This window comes from Hyperolius riggenbachi, chromosome 3, assembly GCF_040937935.1.
Source record: "Hyperolius riggenbachi isolate aHypRig1 chromosome 3, aHypRig1.pri, whole genome shotgun sequence".
NCBI classification, from domain to species: domain Eukaryota; kingdom Metazoa; phylum Chordata; class Amphibia; order Anura; family Hyperoliidae; genus Hyperolius; species Hyperolius riggenbachi.
Genome location: NC_090648.1, coordinates 166,930,869 through 166,950,305, shown reverse-complemented (window position 1 = coordinate 166,950,305; position 19,437 = coordinate 166,930,869). Strand labels below are relative to the sequence as shown.

At 44.7% G+C, this 19,437-nt stretch overlaps 1 long non-coding RNA gene across 1 annotated transcript in view; it reads left to right on the top strand.

Moving 5' to 3' along the window:
- Window positions 1-16,982, top strand: part of LOC137561212 (uncharacterized) — a 51,700-nt gene extending 34,718 nt beyond the window's left edge. Inside the window, exon 4 of the long non-coding RNA XR_011029929.1 lies at window positions 16,883-16,982. This is a non-coding gene — a long non-coding RNA (uncharacterized lncRNA). The remainder of the gene's footprint in view (window positions 1-16,882) is intronic.
- The last annotated feature ends 2,455 nt before the right edge of the window (window positions 16,983-19,437 follow it).

Genomic DNA, 19,437 nt, shown 5'->3' with positions numbered 1-19,437 from the left:
GAGACCACCCATCTCCCATGCTACAGTTAGCAAACTGCTTGCTGAGTTTCATGAAGCTGGTTCAGTGTTGGATTTGCCAAAATGTGGACGCATGAAATCTGTCACTAATGAAGAAACATCAGTGGCTGTCCTAGCTTCAATTAGCAAGAGCCCACAGCGTAGCACTCGCCACATGTCACTGGAGAGTGGCATTAGTCGAACATCCCTTTGGTGGATATTAGCTACTCACAAATGGCACCCTTACAAACTCCAGCTACTGCAGCATCTCAATGAGGATGACCCAGATCGGCGCACTGAATTTGCAGAATGGGCAAAACAAAAATTGGAACAGGACTCTCAGTTTACGCAGAATATTTTGTTCAGTGATGAGGCAAACTTTTAAGTGAATGGTGAAGTTAACAAACAAAACCACCACTATCGGTCTGACACTAACCCACATTGGATAGATCCCTCCAAGACTGTTGGAACAAAAACATTGATGGTATGGTGTGGTATATGGGGTACAAAGATAGTGGGGCCATTCTTCATCAATGGAAACCTCAAGGCCACTGGATATGGAAAATTGCTACATGAGGATGTGTTTCCCTCTTTATGCACTGAAGCTGGCACGTTCCCTGAATTTTTCCAGCAAGATGGAGCACCACCACATTATGGGTGTCAGGTCCGAGCATTCATAGATGAACAGTTTCCTGGAAAGTGGATTGGTCATTGTGGGCCAGTTGAATGGCCCCCAAGGTTTCCCGATCTGATGCCCTTAGACTTTTATCTTTGGGGTCATCTGAAGGCAATTGTCTATGGCTCTATGCTGGGAAGATACGAGATGTGCAGCACCTGAAACTAGGGATACTGGCATTTCTCCTGCGGTGTTGCCATCAGTGTGTGAAGAGTGGGAGAAGAGGGTTGCATTGACAATCCAACACAATGGGCAGCACATTGAACATATTTTATAAGTGGTCAGAAACGTGTAAATAACTCATGAAAGAATAAAGTCATGTTAAAACCAAGCACACCATTGTTTTTCTTGTGAAATTCCCAATAAGTTTGATGTGTCACATGACCCTCTTCCTATTAAAAAATCAAAAGTTGGATTCAAAATGGCTGACTTCAAAATGGCCGCCATGGTCACCACCCATCTTGAAAAGTTTCCCCCTCATATACTAATGTGCCACAAACAGGAAGTTAATATCACCAACCATTCCCATTTTATTAAGGTGTATCCATATAAATGGCCCACCCTGTACAATAATAGCAGTTGTTGAATACTGTGTCCACTGTCCATGCCAATAAAAATTGCCTTAATTTCATTTGACATTTACATGACTGTTATATATTGTGGCTCTAAGCATTCTACAGATGTGAATCCCAAACATGTTTAAGAAACTGATACATGGGTGTTGCAAAAAAAATTGTACATTCATTTATTTCACCATTTAAGACACTGATGCATTGGATAGTGTTGCACCAGCACTGATAACAAAAGATAGGTGTAGCAAAAAAATTATACGTTCCTTTGTGTCACTGCTTAAGACCTTGATGGTGTTGTAAAGCGTTACCAGCAGTGATTTCACCATACATGTTTAAATAAAATATTGTACATTCATTTACTTCACTGTTAAGGGCACTTATGTATTGTATAGAATTACACCATCACGTCTCACACCAGGCAGGTGTAGCATCAAAGCTGTTTATTCATTTATTTCACTGTTTAAAATACTGTCATGTTATGTAGTGTTGCATCAACAGTGATTGCACCACATGTTTTTGAAAAATATTGTATATTACTTTATGTCATTGTTTAAGACACCAACGTGTTGTACAGTGGTGCACCAGAATTTATCAGAATAGGTGTTGGTGCAAAGAAAAGTACGTTCATTTATTTCACAGTTTCACAGTTTAAGAAACTGTGTTGTACAGTGTTGCAGCAGCAGTGATCATACCAGATGCATACATGAATTTCGGGCACCATGGAAAATTGGGCGCAGAAAGAGTGCCGATAGTAGACTATCAGTCAATGTACTGATAGTCTACTATTTAAAATGTTAATTTTCATTAGTAAAATATCGGTATTTGTTACCAAAATTTGACTAAAGCTAAACCTAACCATAAGCTCACAAAGAACTCTTCACTACCTAGGCCTAACCCTAACTCCCCCTGGTGGTGCCTAACCCTAACCCACTGGTGATGCCTAACCCTAAGACCCCCTTTGGTGGTGCCTAACCCTAAGGCCTCCCTGGTGGTGCCTAACCCTAAGACTCCCCCTGGTGGTGCCTAACCCTAAGACCTCCCCAGTGGTGCCTAAACCGTAGAACCCCCCCAGTGGTTCCTAACCCTAAGCCCCCCCCCCCCGGTGGTGCTAAAAACAAAAATAAAAAAAATGATATTTACCTGGTGCTTCTTGGCACCCACATTTCCCTTTAGTTGCTGTTTTAACAACAGTGAAAAAACCCACAATAACAATGATTATAGGGCATCGCCTGGTGCCAGAATTTCCCTTTTGGCATTGGCTTGCCAATATTGTCAATTAAAGTCTATGGCAGTGCCTGATTTTTCCAAAAGCTGCATGCGATCGATTTGCCTGATACCCACCAGATATGTGTAGCAAAGAAATTGTGTCCAGCAAAGCCTTTGGCAGCATCAGCTTAAAGTGAACCTAAAGGCAACAAAAAAAAATGAGATTAACTCACCTGGGGCTTCCCTCAGCTCCCTGCAGACGATCGGTGCCCTTGCAGCTCCGGTCCGATGCTTCTGGACCCGCCGGCGACGACTTCCGGTTTCGCCGTCACCGGCCGACAGGCATGGGAACGCGAGTGATTGTTCGCGTTCCCAGCCTGTATATCGCCACCTCCTGCCCGCAATAGCAGCATAGGGGGCGATATACAGGCTGGGAACGCGAACAATCACTCGCGTTCCCATGCCTGTCGGCCGGTGGCGGCCAAACCGGAAGTGTTCGCCGACGGGTCCTGGGCCATCGGAGTGGAGCTGCGAGGGCACCGATCGTCTGCAGGGGGCTGAGGGAAGCCCCAGGTGAGTTAATCTCATTTTTTTTTTTTTTACTTTAGGTTATCTTTAAAGAGAACCCGAGGTGGGTTCTAACAATGCTATCAGCACACAGAGGCTGGGTCTGCATATACTGCCCAGCCTCTATTGCTATACCGATCCCCCCTAAGCCCCCCCTGCGCTCTGCTATGCCCCCATAAATCACCCAGCCGTGCTGTCGGCACACAGCGTGTCGCTGTCGGCTGTTTACTTCTGTAAGTTTCAGTCTCGCCACTCCCCGCCTCCTCCATAGCTCCGGTCCCCGCCTGGGTCCCTTGCCTCCAATCAGCGGGGATATATTAGTAGTAGTAGTAGATAGGTGTATTTGTGACTGAGAGAGTGACAGTAGATTGTTAGTTTGAGTGATAGAGTGTAGTGTAGTGTGCTAGTACTAGTTGTTGTGTGGAGAGGGTTAGACAGAGCCAGCCAGGCCGCAGGCTTAGTGTTTGACAGAGTGAGAGTGAGTTAGGTGATTGATTTGTGTAGTGCAAGTTTTTTTGTTTTGTTTTCTAAGTTCATTTTTGTTGTTGTTTGTTTGTTTTCTTTATTTTGTTTGTTTGATTTATTTTCTTTATTTCATCCCCTTATTTTCTGATCTGTTCTGTCGCTCATACCCCTTCCCCAATAAAGTTTGTGGCCCCAAAATAATGGAGCGAGAGCAGCAGCAATTTCCTGCCACTCCTAAAAGAAAATGGAGTGATGGTGGTGTTGGTGGATCACGTCAAGTACATGATCAGGTTGAGGGTGGCAGCAGCAGCAGGAAGCATTCCCCCCTGGTCAGAGATGTCTTCCCTGTGTTCGCACGCAGGAAAATTTTGACAGAGCAGGAGGCGAAGAGAGTTGTGGATTATTTAGATCAGGAACCTTCTACCCAGTCTGAGGAACTTGAAAGAGGTATCCTCACCATAAAAATCAAATTTCAACAGCAACTGGTCGGAGTGTATTAAGTTATAAAGATGCTAATCCTGCATTCAAAACCTTCAAAACATTTTCTGCTGTTATGATTTAGAGTTATCATATACCTTAGGAGCACTTGCTCTTTAGTAGTCGGTGCCAAAGAATTGCATGCTGGGGGTTCTTTTTATCTATAATATATTCCTCCTCTTCCCTTTATTTTCCTGTCTGCTGCTTATCTGAAACCTGATCCCCCTACTCACTTGTGTTTACAAGCAAGGCTGAGGTGACTCAGTGATTGGAGGAGACAAGAAAAAAAGTAAAGGGCAGAAATGACATCACGAGTTAGCCTTAACTGTGGGGCAAAAGACATGGCCCCCACCAGGAACAGAATTCTCGTCATTTACTATATAATATTCACTGAAATAAAAACGTGGACAGTACAATACATGTGTTATGTAAGTAGATCAAGTATTTATCTACTTATATATGTGTTTTTTTCCCTGGAATAGTATGGCTGATCCTACTGCTTGAAGCTAGTTGCAGCAGCACCGGCCGCCAGGTTCCTCATGACCAGAGCATGGCCGCAGCTGCTTCTCTTGACGAGGTTGCTTCCTCCCAGTACTCCCCTCCAGAAGTAAAGCACAGGGATGAGGCATTGGAGGAGACCATGGGACCAAGGTCCCAAGAAGTGGTGGGTTCTGTGGTGACAGAAATGGCCCCTGTGTTTTCTTCATCCGGTGTCACCAGTCAACATCACCACCAGTCAACTACAGAGGTGTTTGGTGGCTAGGTGGAGGGTCCAGAAGAGTCACTTATTGAACTGGATGATATTTTGGATGATGAGGCGGCTGATCAGACGTGGTCGCCATCTGGTGGGTTAGGCACTAGCAGGCGTGAGCACAGCTTGGAGAAACAAAGCAGACGGTTGGCCAGCAGCCTGCAAGTGCTTTCCCGTCTGTTAGTACCCGCCACCAGTCCAATGCTGAGCATCGAGGTGCTAGATCAGGTCGCACCACTGTTCCACGTGCACGCACATCCCCTGCATGGAATTTTTTTTACTGTACTTGAAGAGGATGAATCCAGGGCAGTCTGTTCTGTGTGCCGTAAATCGGTGAGCAGAGGCAAATCAGGTGGTTCGGCACCATCTGCGCAACCACCACAGATGGGAGTTTGAATATGTAAAATTTCAATAAGATGGGTGGAGGAAAAGCAGCAGCAACAGGCCCCTCCTCTTCTTTTTCTACTTATCCGGTTCCTATCTAACCTGCTCAGTCCCATTACACTTCAAATCCCTCTGCATGCCAGGCTGGAAGAGGGCTCCAGACCTCGGCAAGCACCTCATCATCACCCTTGTTGGTTTTCTCTGAATCACCAGTGTTCCAGCATCAGGCCTCTGTGCCAGAAATGTTGCAGAGGAAGCGGATGCTCCCTGCAAGTGATCCATTTGTGGTGAAAAATAATGCGCTCCTGGCAAGGCTGTTGGGCCAACAGCTGCTGCCCTACCAGTTTGTGGACTGTGCCCCCTTCCGCAGACTGATGAACACTGTTGCTCCACAATGGCGGATCCCCAGCCACCATTATTTTGCCAGGAATGCTATCCCTGCCCTATATCAGCACATTGTGGAGTGTGTCGGCCGGTCTATGGATCACGCTGTTGGTGGCAAGGTGCACTTCACTATGGATGGCTGGAGCAGCAGGCATGGGCAGGGAAAGTATCTAACTTTTACCGCCCATTGGGACACCCTCCATGGTGCTGCTAGGGAGGGTGCAAGATCTGGGGCATCTCAGCTGGTGGTGCCGCTACGTGGTTTGAAGGGGAGGCCTGTTCCACTTCCCTCTGCTACTTGTTCTGTCCAAGGCCAGTCTGCCGTTGCTGAGCCTCCCAGCAAGTGGTCCCACTCCTACACTGGTCTGCAGCACCATCGATGCCAAGCAGTGCTGAAACTGGAATCCATAGATGAGAACAGGCAAACCGGATCTGTAATCCTTGCAGCCTTACACGATCAGATTCGGCAGTGGCTGACCCCCCGAAAACTGGACACAGGTGTAGTGGTGTCTGATAATGGTGCCAATATGCTGGCCGCCATTTCGGAAGGTGGCTATACCCACTTACCTTGCTTGGCCCACGTCTTCAACCTTGTAGTCCAGATGTTTCTACGGACTTTTGATGGGTTGAAGGATGCTGTGGCCTCAGTGCGAAAAGTGTCAGCCCACATCCGTCGTTCCCCAACTGCCACCGTGGCCTTGAAACTGCTGCAGTGGACCATAGCCTGCCCCAGCATAGGCTTATTTCCAATTGTCCAACGCGGTGGAACTCCACCCTCCACATGCTAGAGAGGTTGTGGAAGCAGCGCATGGTGGTCAGGCTATACCTGTCTCAGACATCTTCCACCAGAACAGGGCCACTGGAATACATTACTGGGGACCAGTGGCAGCTGATTGGACAGGTGTGCAAAGTGTTGGAGCCGTTTGAGCCAGCAACAAAAGTGGTCAGTGAGGAGCACTGCAGCATATCAGAGGTGCTGCCTCTTGTCTTCATGCTGGACAAGGCTCTTGACAAACTGCTCGAATAGGGGGAGGAAGCCCTACTGAACAGTGGTCAGTCAAGTGGGGGAGTGGGTGAGCATGCTCCAGTCCTGGATGAGGAGGCAGAGCTTGTGGAAGCGGAAGAGCCCATTGTCCGTGGGTGGGAAGAAGATTCAGATGATGTGGAGCTGGAGCATGATGACAGTTCTGACAGCCAGGAAGAGGTGATAAATGGCAGACATCTCTTCCCTATGGCTGCACATATGCACCAGTGCCTCCGTAAGGACCCCGGATTAAAACTCTAAAATCAAGGCTCGATATGTGGGTGGCCACCATCTTAGATCCCCAGTGCAAGGGGAAAATGTGCCAGTTCATACCCTCCTCCCAAGCAGATGCCAGGATGAGCCACATTCACATGCACTTCTTCATTGGGTAGAAGATGCGTTTCCTGCACCTGTATCCCGGGCCCAAGCTACCAAGCCTCATCACACTCAGCAAAGGTCTGGTGATCCCACTCCCAGCAGCAGCACCAATAGCCAATCTGTGAACCTGCTGAGTATGCTGAAGGAGTTTTATCAGCCAATGCCAGATACTCCTTCTAGCAGCAGCACCACCAGCGGACAAAGTGGTCACCGCCAGCGGCTATGGTGAATGATTACTTGGGGTCGGCTAGTGCTCCAGACAATATGGAGAGTAATGATGACCTCATGGAGTATTAGTATTATGGTAGAGAACAGAGGCGCCAAAAGGATAAAAACAATATTTAAAAGTTTTAAAATTATTGCTTAGGAGGCAGTGGTGGACTCACCTCCCACAAGCAGACACAACAACTGTGTATTCACAAAAGGGACATTTATTGGTATACTCCAAATAAGGTCGCAACGCGTTTCGCAGGTCAAACCCGCTTCATCAGGCAATTATAGGAAGGAGCACACAACAGCAGTATGTCCAGATAGCACCTGGCGCCGAGGCGCCAGGTGCTATCTGGACATACTGCTGTTGTGTGCTCCTTCCTATAATTGCCTGATGAAGCGGGTTTGACCTGCGAAACGCGTTGCGACCTTATTTGGAGTATACCAATAAATGTCCCTTTTGTGAATACACAGTTGTTGTGTCTGCTTGTGGGAGGTGAGTCCACCACTGCCTCCTAAGCAATAATTTTAAAACTTTTAAATATTGTTTTTATCCTTTTGGCGCCTCTGTTCTCTACCATAATACTGATTGTATCCACCTTTGGTGGAGGGGGATACCCCTTCTTGTTTTTCAAGCCTACAGAGAGCGACTTCTTATTCCTGAGTGAGGACAGGCTAATCTCCTCACCTGCCTATACAGTGGTTGCCTGGAGGTAACCCTGGTTTGTGAGTATACAATTCATACTCTTTCTAATTATCCAATTACCTTGACATACTACACCATATCGGGCTCTCGGTTCTTCTCTTCTTCATGGAGTATTAGACAAAACAACTGGATACCTGGCCTGAACTCGCTCAGTATGCACTGGAGGTTCGGGCATGCCCCGCCGCCAGTGTTCTTTCTGATTGAGTATTTAGCGCTGCAGGTGGGGTGGTCACTGACCAACGGATCTGTCTAACGTTCATAAAAATGAATGAGTCATGGATCAGTGACAATTACAAGGCCCCTCTCACTGATTCATAAGATAATGATACAATACAATAATAAGATGACTACAATAATTGGCCTACGACAACTCCTGCTGCTGCAAACAAAACATTTTATGACTGCCGTGGAACCACCTTTAGGTCCCATGGCCTACGACAACTCCTGCTGCTGCAAACAAAAAAAATGTATGACTGCCGTTGAACCACCTCTAGGTCCCATGGCCTACGACAACTCCTGCTGCTCCAAAAAAAAAAAAAAATGACCGGTGGAACAGCCACTAGGTCCCATGGCCTACGATATTTAAAAAAGGAGGTTTCAAATGAGATTACTGAAATTGTACCGCCGGAAATACCGCCGGAATGTAACGGCTACGGAATTTCGTTCTGACGGAATTCCATATTTCCACGGAATCGGAAGTTGCACTTTCTGATCATCCCTACTTGTATACAGCCAAATATTCACCAGTTCAAGCCTGTGCCCAGCCAAGATGATAACGCAGGCAGGCCTCAGCCAGCTAAAATTCAGCATCATCTAGTAGTCCTCACAGGAAATAATTATGGCAGCCTCCATATTCCTCTCAGGTCAGCTGTCCTTTAAAGTGAACCTTAACTGTATATATAAAAAAATAGTTATACTTACCTGGGGCTTCTACCAGACTTCTGCAGCCGCCCTGTGCCCGCGCCGGGACAAACTGATTCCTTAAGTCCCCCGCAGCACCCTCCTTTCGAAGACTTTCAAAGTACCCCGCAGCGGGGGATCCAAACGGTAGAGCCAGCACTTAACGGAGGGGACCAGAAGAGGAGTGGTAAGGCTCTATAGGACCCTGAGCCTACCCTCTCCTTAGGCAAGTATCTGCTGCATTTTTTTTTAGCAATTACTAATGACTTTAAGTTATTTTCAGCACACTAAGACTTTAAAGCGGACCTGTACTCAGAACTTCCTCTCTGCTCTAAAAGATATGCAACAGCATGATAACCTTTAAAGAAAAACATTTCTTTGTTACAGCTTATACAAATCCTACAATAAATCTGCACAGGGCCGGATTTCCGCACAGGCCACCTAGGCCGGTTCCTAGGGCGGAAACCTGCCGACAGGAATGCTGGGGCGACTGTCGCACACTGTACACCATCTGTCCCGTCTCTGCTAGGAACTGAACGGAGGAAAGCGCCCCTCCCCTCCTTTCCTCTCCGCTCTGACACTGAAGGAGGAGGGGCTGAGCAGAGAAGCCAAGCCGGGAGATTCAGTTTCAGGAAGAAGACGGGCGGCTACTCTCAGCACAGCAAAGGTATCTGTGCATGGTGGTAGCGCTGTCAGAGTGAAGGGAGGGAGGAGAAGTGTCCGCAGAACAGAAAGCATTTTGCAGACTAGAAGCACGCTGTGCCTGTGCAATGAGTGACCAGCTGGGAATGGCATCCCTCTCTCTCCCCCTCCCCCTCCTTCTTCCTTCCCAGGAGCAAGCTACTAAAACAGGGCTGCCTGGTGGTCCCCTCTGTCCTCCTGTAGCCTGGCTTCATCTCTTCTCTCTATCCACCCCTTTCATTCCTTTCATCATTTTCATCAGGTAGAATTATTTCCCTTCTCCTCCCCCCACAGTCATTTGTCTTTCCATTGCCCTAGCAGAGCTATTCACACTTGTTCCTTTTCTTATTGCACTTTTAGTCTTCTGAGATCAGTGGTTCACCCTGTTTTTTTTAAAGGATATTGAGGTTGATTCATGAAATGCTAATGCACTAAGCCGCATGGGTTAAACCGGTGAGCGCACGCTATCAGCGTAGCGAGCGCTCTTGGCTAAGCGTGCTTCTTTGAAGTACAGTGCGATGGTATGTAGCACGACCGTCATACTTTACTACATTTAATGTAGTAGCGGCCGCACTAGTAAAGTATGACGGGCGTGCTACAAATCATCGCACTGTACTTCAAAGAAGCACGTGCAGCCAAGAGCGCTCACTACGCTGATAGCGTGCGCTCACCGGTTTAACCCATGCGGCTTAGCGCATTAGCATTTCATGAATCAACCTAATTATATCTATGTTTGAGCACCAGCACTTTCTCCCTACAGCTACTTTATATGGATAAAAGCAGTTTTTAAAATTGACTACAAACTTATTACACTTGTTTTTATCTAATTGATACAGCCTGATTAGTTTGCACTGCTCTTAGTACTTATGGGTTCTTGTTAAGGTGCATACACACCTGTGAGGCTGTGACTGTCACCTGTCCGGAATCAAGACCCAATCCTCTTGGGCAACATCGCTGGGCTGGACTGTACAGATGCGGGTCAGCTGTGTAACTGACAAGGCATTCTGTTGTCATGCAGGGGGTAGAGGGACAACAAAGCGGCACGTGAGTGATGTCACACAGCAGGCGGGGAGTGGCATGCATCTAATCCATAGTCATAGTCTAATGTCCTACATTATTATTATTATTATGTATTTCTATAGTGCTAACATCTTCTGCCGCACTTTACAGAGTACATAGCCATGTCACTGACTGTCCTCAGAGGAGCTCACAATCTAATCCTACCATATTCATAGTCTAATGTCCTACCATTATTATTATTATTATTATGTATTTATATAGCTCTGACATATAAATGCTCACAATCTAATCACAATCTAATCCTATCATAGTCTAATGTCCTACATTATTATTATTATTATGTATTTATATACTGCTAACATCTTCTGCAGCACTTTAAAGGACCCCTATCGTGAAAAAACTAGGCAGTTAATATCTGACTGAACCGACAGGTTTTGGGCCAGTCCATCTCCTCGTGGGCGATTCTCAGAGTTTTCTTTGTTTTCAGCAGCATTTCCTGAACAGCAGTTGCAAAGTCTAACTGTCAAAATAGTGTGCAAGAGAGTAGGGAGGCCGGCTGGTATCCTTACTATTTTGGCAGTTAAACTGCTGTTCAGGAAATGCTGTTGAAAACAAAGAAGACCCTGAGAATCCCCCATGAGGAGATGGACTGGCCCAAAACCGGATTGTAACTGCCTACTTTTTTCGCGATAGTGGTCCCCATACACACACATTGAATTTCTAATTTGATTCCCTGCAGATTTGTTCACTCTGATCAAATCAAATGGAAATCATTTCCTTTATATTTGATTGAATTTGACCAGAAATCGATCTAAAGTATCAAACAGGACGCCTAGGTCAATTGGGGGTGGAGCAGGAGTGGCAGATGATTGATAGGCCATTGCATTGCATTATATCAAACAGTGCAGCGTTGGGGTTCGATCAGTTTTCAATAGATAACCTGCTGGAATCTATGAAAAAGTAATGTGCTGTGCTGTGTGTTGTAGCAATCAATTCCTTCTGAACGGATTCCTTTCAGAAAGGCGCCGATCGCTTTGGAACATTGGGTAGAAATCTATAGTTGTATGGCCAGCTTTACTCTAACCTGATACTTAAGTTTAACCCTTCTCCCATAATGCTATTCTCAAATTCCTAACCTAAATTGCCAAAAGGCCTAGCTTTTAATCTTTCCTAAGCACTTTTTTTTTTGTAAGTACCTAAACCTAATAACCTGATCTATTAGTATTTCTAACCTCCCCCCTTTTCTATGGCCGATAACCCTATCCTAACCACGTTGTTGTCATGGGGCGGCTGGAGGTAATGGGTCTTGGGCGGTAAAAAGTACAAATCCGGCCCTGAATCTGCACTGTTTCTACTTCCTGCTTTCATGGAAGCAGACATATTGTTAACATCCAGTGCTTTCAAATGAGCTTATTTGTCTTATCTGACGTAGTAGTCAGCTGACCAGGGGAGAGATCAAATTACAACTTTAGACACAGATGAGGGGAATTAGAAAGGCTAAACTCTCTAAATACAGACAGGGAGAATTTCTATGTGTTTCTTTTCTGTCCTGTGCAAGAATTCAGCTCCACTTCGAGCACATTATTTACTTTAGGTCCCTTCCACACTGAGGCAGTGCGTTAAATTTTCCGTACCCCGCTGCAGCCTAATGCTAATTTATGGGCAGTTCGCACTCCCACGTTGCAGTACGCTGCGCCAGAAGTGCTCTAAAGTGCTTAAAGAGGAACTTCAGCCTAAACAAACATACTGCCATTAAGTTACATTAGTTATGTTAATTAAAATAGATAGGTACCGTATATACTCGCAAGCAAGCCGAATTTTGGACCCACAAAAAGTGGGTCAAAAGTTGGGGGGTTGGCTTGCTTGCGAGTGATGTGCCTGAGGGTCGTCCCCCCGCTCCCCCGCCCTCTTCCACCCGCTCCCCCCGCGGCCGCTGCTATTACCTTAGCTCCGCGGCTTCCTATTCCCCTGTCCTGCTCTTAATTAAACAGCAGCTCGCCCCACGGTGGCTGCTGCGTGATGACGGAGGAAGTGCAGAGAGAGGTTCCCATAGTAACCAGGAAGCCGCTCTCTGAGACTTCCTCCGTCATCACGCAGCAGCCACCGTGGGGCGAGCTGCTGTTTAAGAGCAGGACAGGGGAATAGGAAGCCGCGGAGCTAAGGTAATAGCAGCGGCCGCGGGGGGAGCGGGGGGGACGGGCGCCCTAAACCCGCTATCCTGGGCACGATACTAGCTATCCTGGGCACGATACTAGCTATCCTGGGCATGATACTAGCTATCCTGGGCACGATACTAGCTATCCTGGGCACTATACTAGCTATCCTGGGCACTATAATAGCTATCCTGGGCACTATACTAGCTATCCTGGGCACTATACTAGCTATCCTGGGCACTATCCTGGGCACGATACTAGCTATCCTGGGCACGATACTTGCTATCCTGGGCATTATACTAGCTATCCTGGGCACTATCCTGGGCACGATACTAGCTATCCTGGGCACTATACTAGCTATCCTGGGCACGATACTAGCTATCCTGGGCACTATACTAGCTATCCTGGGCATGATACTAGCTATCCTGGGCACTATACTAGCTATCCTGGGCACGATACTAGCTATCCTGGGCACTATACTAGCTATACTGGGCACGATACTAGCTATCCTGGGCATGATACTAGCTATCCTGGGCACTATACTAGCTATCCTGGTCACTATACTAGCTATCCTGGGCACTATACTAGCTATCCTGGGCACTATACTAGCTATCCTGGGCACTTTACAAGCTATACTGGGCATGATACTAGCTATCCTGGGCACTATACTAGCTATCCTGGTCACTATACTAGCTATCCTGGGCACTTTACTAACTATACTGAGGCACTACCTTCCCATACTGGGCACTATACTAGCTATACTGGGACACACTGGGGGGGATCATGCGGCCAGCATTTCCTACCCCCGGCTTATATGAGGGTCAATCATTTTTTCCTGCTTTTTCAGGCAAAAGTTGGGGGGTCGGCTTATATGCGGGTCGGCTTGCTTGCGAGTATATACGGTAATATAATCTCTTACCCACCCTGTTTTAAAAGAACAAGTAAATTATTGATTTCATGATGGCAGCCATCTTTTTGGTTGAAAGGAGGTGACAGGGAGCATAATACACAGTTCCAACTGTCCTGTGTCCTCCTGAGCACCTCTCCCAGTTGCTAGGCAACGTGAACTACAACAGAGGAAATCCCATCATGCTCTGCACCGCATCAGGGTAAAAAGGCCAGGCTTTTTTTCTTGGATAGGTGGAGCTTAGCTAAAAATGAAGCTAAAAATGATGCTTTGGTAAGAAAAACAAAGTTCTGATGCTGTGAAGCTGTTAAAGAAACACCAAGCCTTAACATTGCCTGAGAGAAGCTTGTATCTTAAAACAAAAGCAAAATCAGTTATAGAAGAAGCCTGCATAATTGATCAGAGTCCTATTCAAGTTATTGTAAGCACACTTAAGTATAAAGACAATGACATGCAAAAGCTTCATGCACACTAAACACATTCAAAAACACAAACAAAAATGCAAGACAAATCACAAACATGATGGGCTTGATTCACAAAGGTGTACTAACATAGTTAGCATGCCTAACAGCTTTGGACGTGCAAACTAGAGTGCTAAGTAGTTTGCACGTCTAAAGCTCTTACTGATCGTGTGCAAAGTTCAAGCGCTGCGTGGTGCGCCGATAACGTTGCACCGGTGTGTGCGAAACGTCATACCGTGGTTCACGCGCACTGGTGCGATGTTATCGGCGCACCACGCACCGCTTAAACTTTGCGTGTGCGAACGCTTGCACGCATATTAGCGCGTGAAGCGCCATTTTCGTGTCCTAAGTGCCTCTTCACTAGGGTGTTAGCTCTTAGCACCCTTTAGGGAATCAAGGACGATGTGTTTTGTATGCGGTTTCACTACAGTAAGTGGTGCTGTGCAGAAACTACACAAAAGTGTGTCATTCTTATCTCATACGATGGGATCATTGTCATTCTTATCTCATACAATGGACTGCTGCATTTAAATGCACTTGACATACTTTCATTGGCGAAAACGTATGCAAAATTGCGCACAAAATTAATACAGAAATGTATAGTGTGCATGGAGCCTAATAATAATAAAAAATAACTGGACTCACAGCAACCAATTGGAAAAATCCTTACATTTACTTGAGTAGATTTCTAAAAGAACATTTTGTATCATTATGTCTCTCTGCATTGTCTTTTGCCCTAAAAGGCTTTCAATATAGGTAGACTTTTTTGTTTTCTACAGAAACAGCTTGGCATAGGAACAGAATGTGTGGTAATTATTTACCCGCTTGGTTGTATTTCCAGCACACTTACTTATTCTGAACTAAACTACACAAGCCGATTTGGTCTCTGCTGACCACAGGCTGTAAATGCACACACTAAAAGAAAGTCTGAATGCATTTAAACCACACACTGTGAAGAAGTAATAAGCAAAGAAATGTAAAAATGGAGGAATTACATGGAAGACATGTAGGGAGAAAAGCCAGAGAAATGACAAGCCTTATTGCTTTGCTAGAGCAGCCTCATGTGGTAAGAAAGTGTAGTGCAAAATATTTCAAATGCTTAATCTAAATGCCACATTCTTCTTTCCTTCTTGGGAGTTTAGAACAGATAATGCTGAGTTACAAGTTACAAGTTATTTGTACTTTATATGGGTGTTGTTTCTTATTAAAGGACCACTTGTGAAAATTGTAAAATTTAAAATACATGTAAACACATACAAATCAAAAAGTGCATTTCTTCCCGAGTAAAATGTGCCATAATTTACTTTTCTCCCATCTTACTGTCACTTTCAGTAGGTAGTTGAAATATGAGATAACCGACAGGTTTTGGACTAGCCCATCTCCTTATGGGGGATTCTCAGAGTTTTCTTTATTTTCAAAAGCACATAGTGGATGGCAGCTGCTCTGTCCAACTGCTAAAACAGTGTGCAGTAAGCAGGGAGGCTGGCCAGCATCTTTATATAAATCCTTTTCAAGGAGTGTCTTTATAAACATTAAAAGTTATGCTGAAACTCACCCCCCCCCCCCCCCCCCCCAGATGGACGAGACCAAAGCCTGTTGGTTCTGTCAGATTTCTACTACTTACTGTGAGTAACAGCAAGATGGGAGAAAAGTAACCTATGGCTCATTTTAATCTGGAAGAAACTTACTTCTTATTTGTGTGTTTACATAAATTTTACATTTAACAATTTTTCGCAATAGTGGTCCTTAAAGTAATTTTTCTAGTAATTTTGAAATAAAGAAAGCGAGAGAGTGAGAGAAAGGAATGCAAGCAAATTTAATTTTCGTACTAGAGTTTATTTCTCAAGACAAGTATGAGGAAGAGTGGAAGAAAATTAAAAAAAGATTGCCCAACGTAACTAATTAAAATCCTTGTTTCATTTACTACCTGAAATCTGATTGGCAACTCTGAACTACTGCTCTGCTTTTGTTCATTCTCTTTGCACCCATCTTGATAAACCAGCTCCACTGTTTGTTACATAACCTATACTAACCATAGATTAACATTAAAAATAACAGAGATAATAACATGCTAAAAAGATAAATAAAATGCGATCAAGGAAATGTATTTATAGTTTACATTTTAATTAACTTTATTTCTTTATCATCATCATTATCATCACTGTTGTTATTATTATTAGTAGTAGTAGTATTGTTTATGACAGAAGAGCTTACAATATATTATCACTGTTTTTAATGAAATAATACAAATAAATAAATGTATAAAAATAACAAATAAAAATTCTGAAAAATAAAAACAAGATGGTGTACATAAACCCTGTTTTTTAGATTATTATTATTATTGGTATTTTTTGCATGTTTCAGATACGTACATGGATTCATATGCAAAGAATGATACTACTATTGATAATGAATGATTTCATACACACCTTGATCACATTTGTAATGTTATTTCTGTTGATGCAGCTGACATTTGTGCAGTAAAAATTAGGCATATCATGAAAAAAAAACAAAATATGAATTAGCTGCTTACAATGAAAATTCCATGGCAGAGTTGTCTGGAGAGGCGAATGGCTCATTTGCGAAATCAGTTTTTGCTGCAAAAAGGGATTATTGGGTTATCGCAGAATATTTCTAAAATTTTTCATGCTGTGCTGGCAATAGAATTTGTGTTTTTTTCAAGGACAAAACAGCATCCGGTAGAATGTAGCCTTCATGTGTGTCCTTGCAATCCCAATGACCACCCTTAGCCATTCAGAGGTCGCCAACACTACAATATTGTTAGGCTGTGTTAGGCAGTGCTGATTTTTGCTTGTATTTTACAGCATTCACAGTACTGTACACACTTTTGTGAGTCCTTGTCCTTTGGTCCTTTTAAAATGGTTCTTTTAACGATTAAACCTTCATTTTTCTGCACTTTGTTTTTAACTTTTTTTTCTCTCTTTTATTTTGGTTTCTTCTAGGTTGTGAAGAAAATGTAAACTGAAATTGTTAAATTAATCATCCAAATACACGTTCTTTTACCCTATGTTGACCTTTTTTATTATATTAAATGAAAGGCAGAAGTAAAGCAAAAAAACATGGGTATTATGGACGGTGGGGTCTGAGTAACTGTGCAGCCCTCTTTTTCAGGTCATATAAAACACTTTTGAATGTCTGAGCATGGCATGCAGAAGGACTGTGCAGGGGTTTTGAATAACAGGCCCATATAGCAACAGTAGACTGACACACTGGGGGAGTGGTACATGCATTTCTCATTAGTAGACAAATTTCATCATTTAGCGCTGCCTCTGCTGACATGCCAGGGACCTTTGGCCAAGGTCTAAGAACTCTTGATGGGCCCTGAGGAATATCCCACACTTACTGTGCACTTAGATGGAAAACTCTGTGATGGAAGGCTGTTCTCTGTTGTAACATGATACTGATGTTAGGGAATGTGGTAGAGAGAAAGGAATGAAGATGAGAGAAAAACATATATCGTACTGGAGAAGAGGAATCCACAGTGACAATCACTGCGCGCTATGTTACAGTGTTGTGTCTGATTACGCTGCCTGTGGATTTGCGCTGCCCCGCATGCGCAGTAGGAGACTGTGCGGCCACATTTCCTATACAATGATGCTGCTGGAGGTAAAATACTAAATATCTCCGCTCCCACACCTCTTACACTCCCCAAATTTTCAGGGTAGGGAGGGGACCCCCCGAACAAACTCTATGCTAAATTGCAGCCCCCGAGACCCGCTGGTTCCCGAGATAGATCTCTCTAATCTATCTCCTGAACCAGTGGATCTCGGGGCTGCAATTTGGCATAGAGGTCGTTCAGGGGGTCCCCTCCCTACCCTGAAAATTTGGGGAGTGTAAGAGGTATGGGAGCGGAGATATTTAGTATTTTACCTCCAGCAGCATCATTAACTTCACACTGAGCATGCGTGCTACTCAGTGTGGAAGGGAGCTTCCGGGCAGCGCAATCAGACATTACAACAGCATGCCACAGACTGAGAGGAGCATAACGGAACTGTAAACCTAAAAAATGTCCACAGACTACTTAGCCAATTTCCCCCTACCTCACCCCCTCCCATGTCCCCCTTTTCCCCTTGCTTTGGCAATACCTGTAATGAATCTTGGTCATGCCAATAAAGCTATCTTTGATTTGATTTGATTTTGTAAGGAGTAGAGTGAGGCAGTCTCCACCTTCACAGCACACAGGGAGGCATGGGTGGCTGTAGTGAAGATCACATGTGCTCCTGCTTCTTCTAGCTCTCTGACAATGAGTTAAGCTACATACACACGGGGGAAAAATGTCCCCTGTTGCATGTTTACAAGCGCCAGCGACAGCTGTCCACATGTCACGCCAGAAAGGCAGAGACGCGTCGGAAGCTGTCTGTGAATGGAGCATCCCCCGGCCGGATGCTCTATTCACTTGCATTGTGTTTCCTGTCGGTAGTCCGCATACACACGCGGACTAGCGACAGTTGCGGCGAAGTTGCGGCGACAGCTGTAGCCGGCGATTGAACATGTCAATCGCCTGGCGACAGCTCCAACGGGCGACGGTTCAGGGCGCGCATGTCATACACACGGGCGACCTGTCGCCGCAACACGCGCATGCCACATGGTTGCGGCGACAGCCGTACTCCGTGTGTATGAGCCATAAGACTGTAGGAATGTATTGATTAAGCTGCTAGGCTGCTTCTGCTGCCAGCTCTGCACATAATGCTCTTTTCTCATAACATATTTGTGATTGCTCTGTTCTTTGACAGCAGCTGATGTTTCTTGGGAACCTCATTGCTGGTGCCAAGAAAAGCTATCATTCAGTCCCATCGTACAACATGTGTTTTCTGCACAGGTCTAAGTCATGCACCAAAGCTGAGATCAATTTTTTCTCTGTCATCTTGGGCACAATTATGAAGAGACACATATCCCCTTTCGCTTTCGACTTATGGCTTTCTCTAGTACAAGAACAGGTCCAGCAAAGTTACAAGGTTTTTAACTATCTAACATCTACTTCATCTACTTCAAACCATTAATGATTAATTTCCCTTTAAAGTTTATCTTTGCACCAATCCTATCATTTTTCTAACTTTTCTGTTGCCATTTTAGTTTAAGAGATGGGATTACCAGCCAAATGCTGCTTTCTAATCTTATCTTGTGAGTTACAGCAGATCTCTGATAGAGGATAAACTGCACACAGACACCATGCTTTGGTTTCTCTCAGGAACACACACTGTTCTCTTCTCTTTCTTTTTTTCTCTGCTCTCCGAGTAAAAACTTTATTTAACACTTCCTGGTTAACAAACAGACAATATTGTCACATAACTCTAGATCAGTGAATAAGCTGTATAAGGGCATATGAATCATGAATCAACACATATCTTAACACTCTCTATTAGTTCTTTAAAGTGTAACCGAGGTGACATGATGAGATAAACATGTGTATGTACAGTGTCAAACCTAACTAGGCTGTGTTTTTTTGCTTTAACTGATTGAACGAGTTAACTTTCAGGAATGCAAGTGACATGTTCTC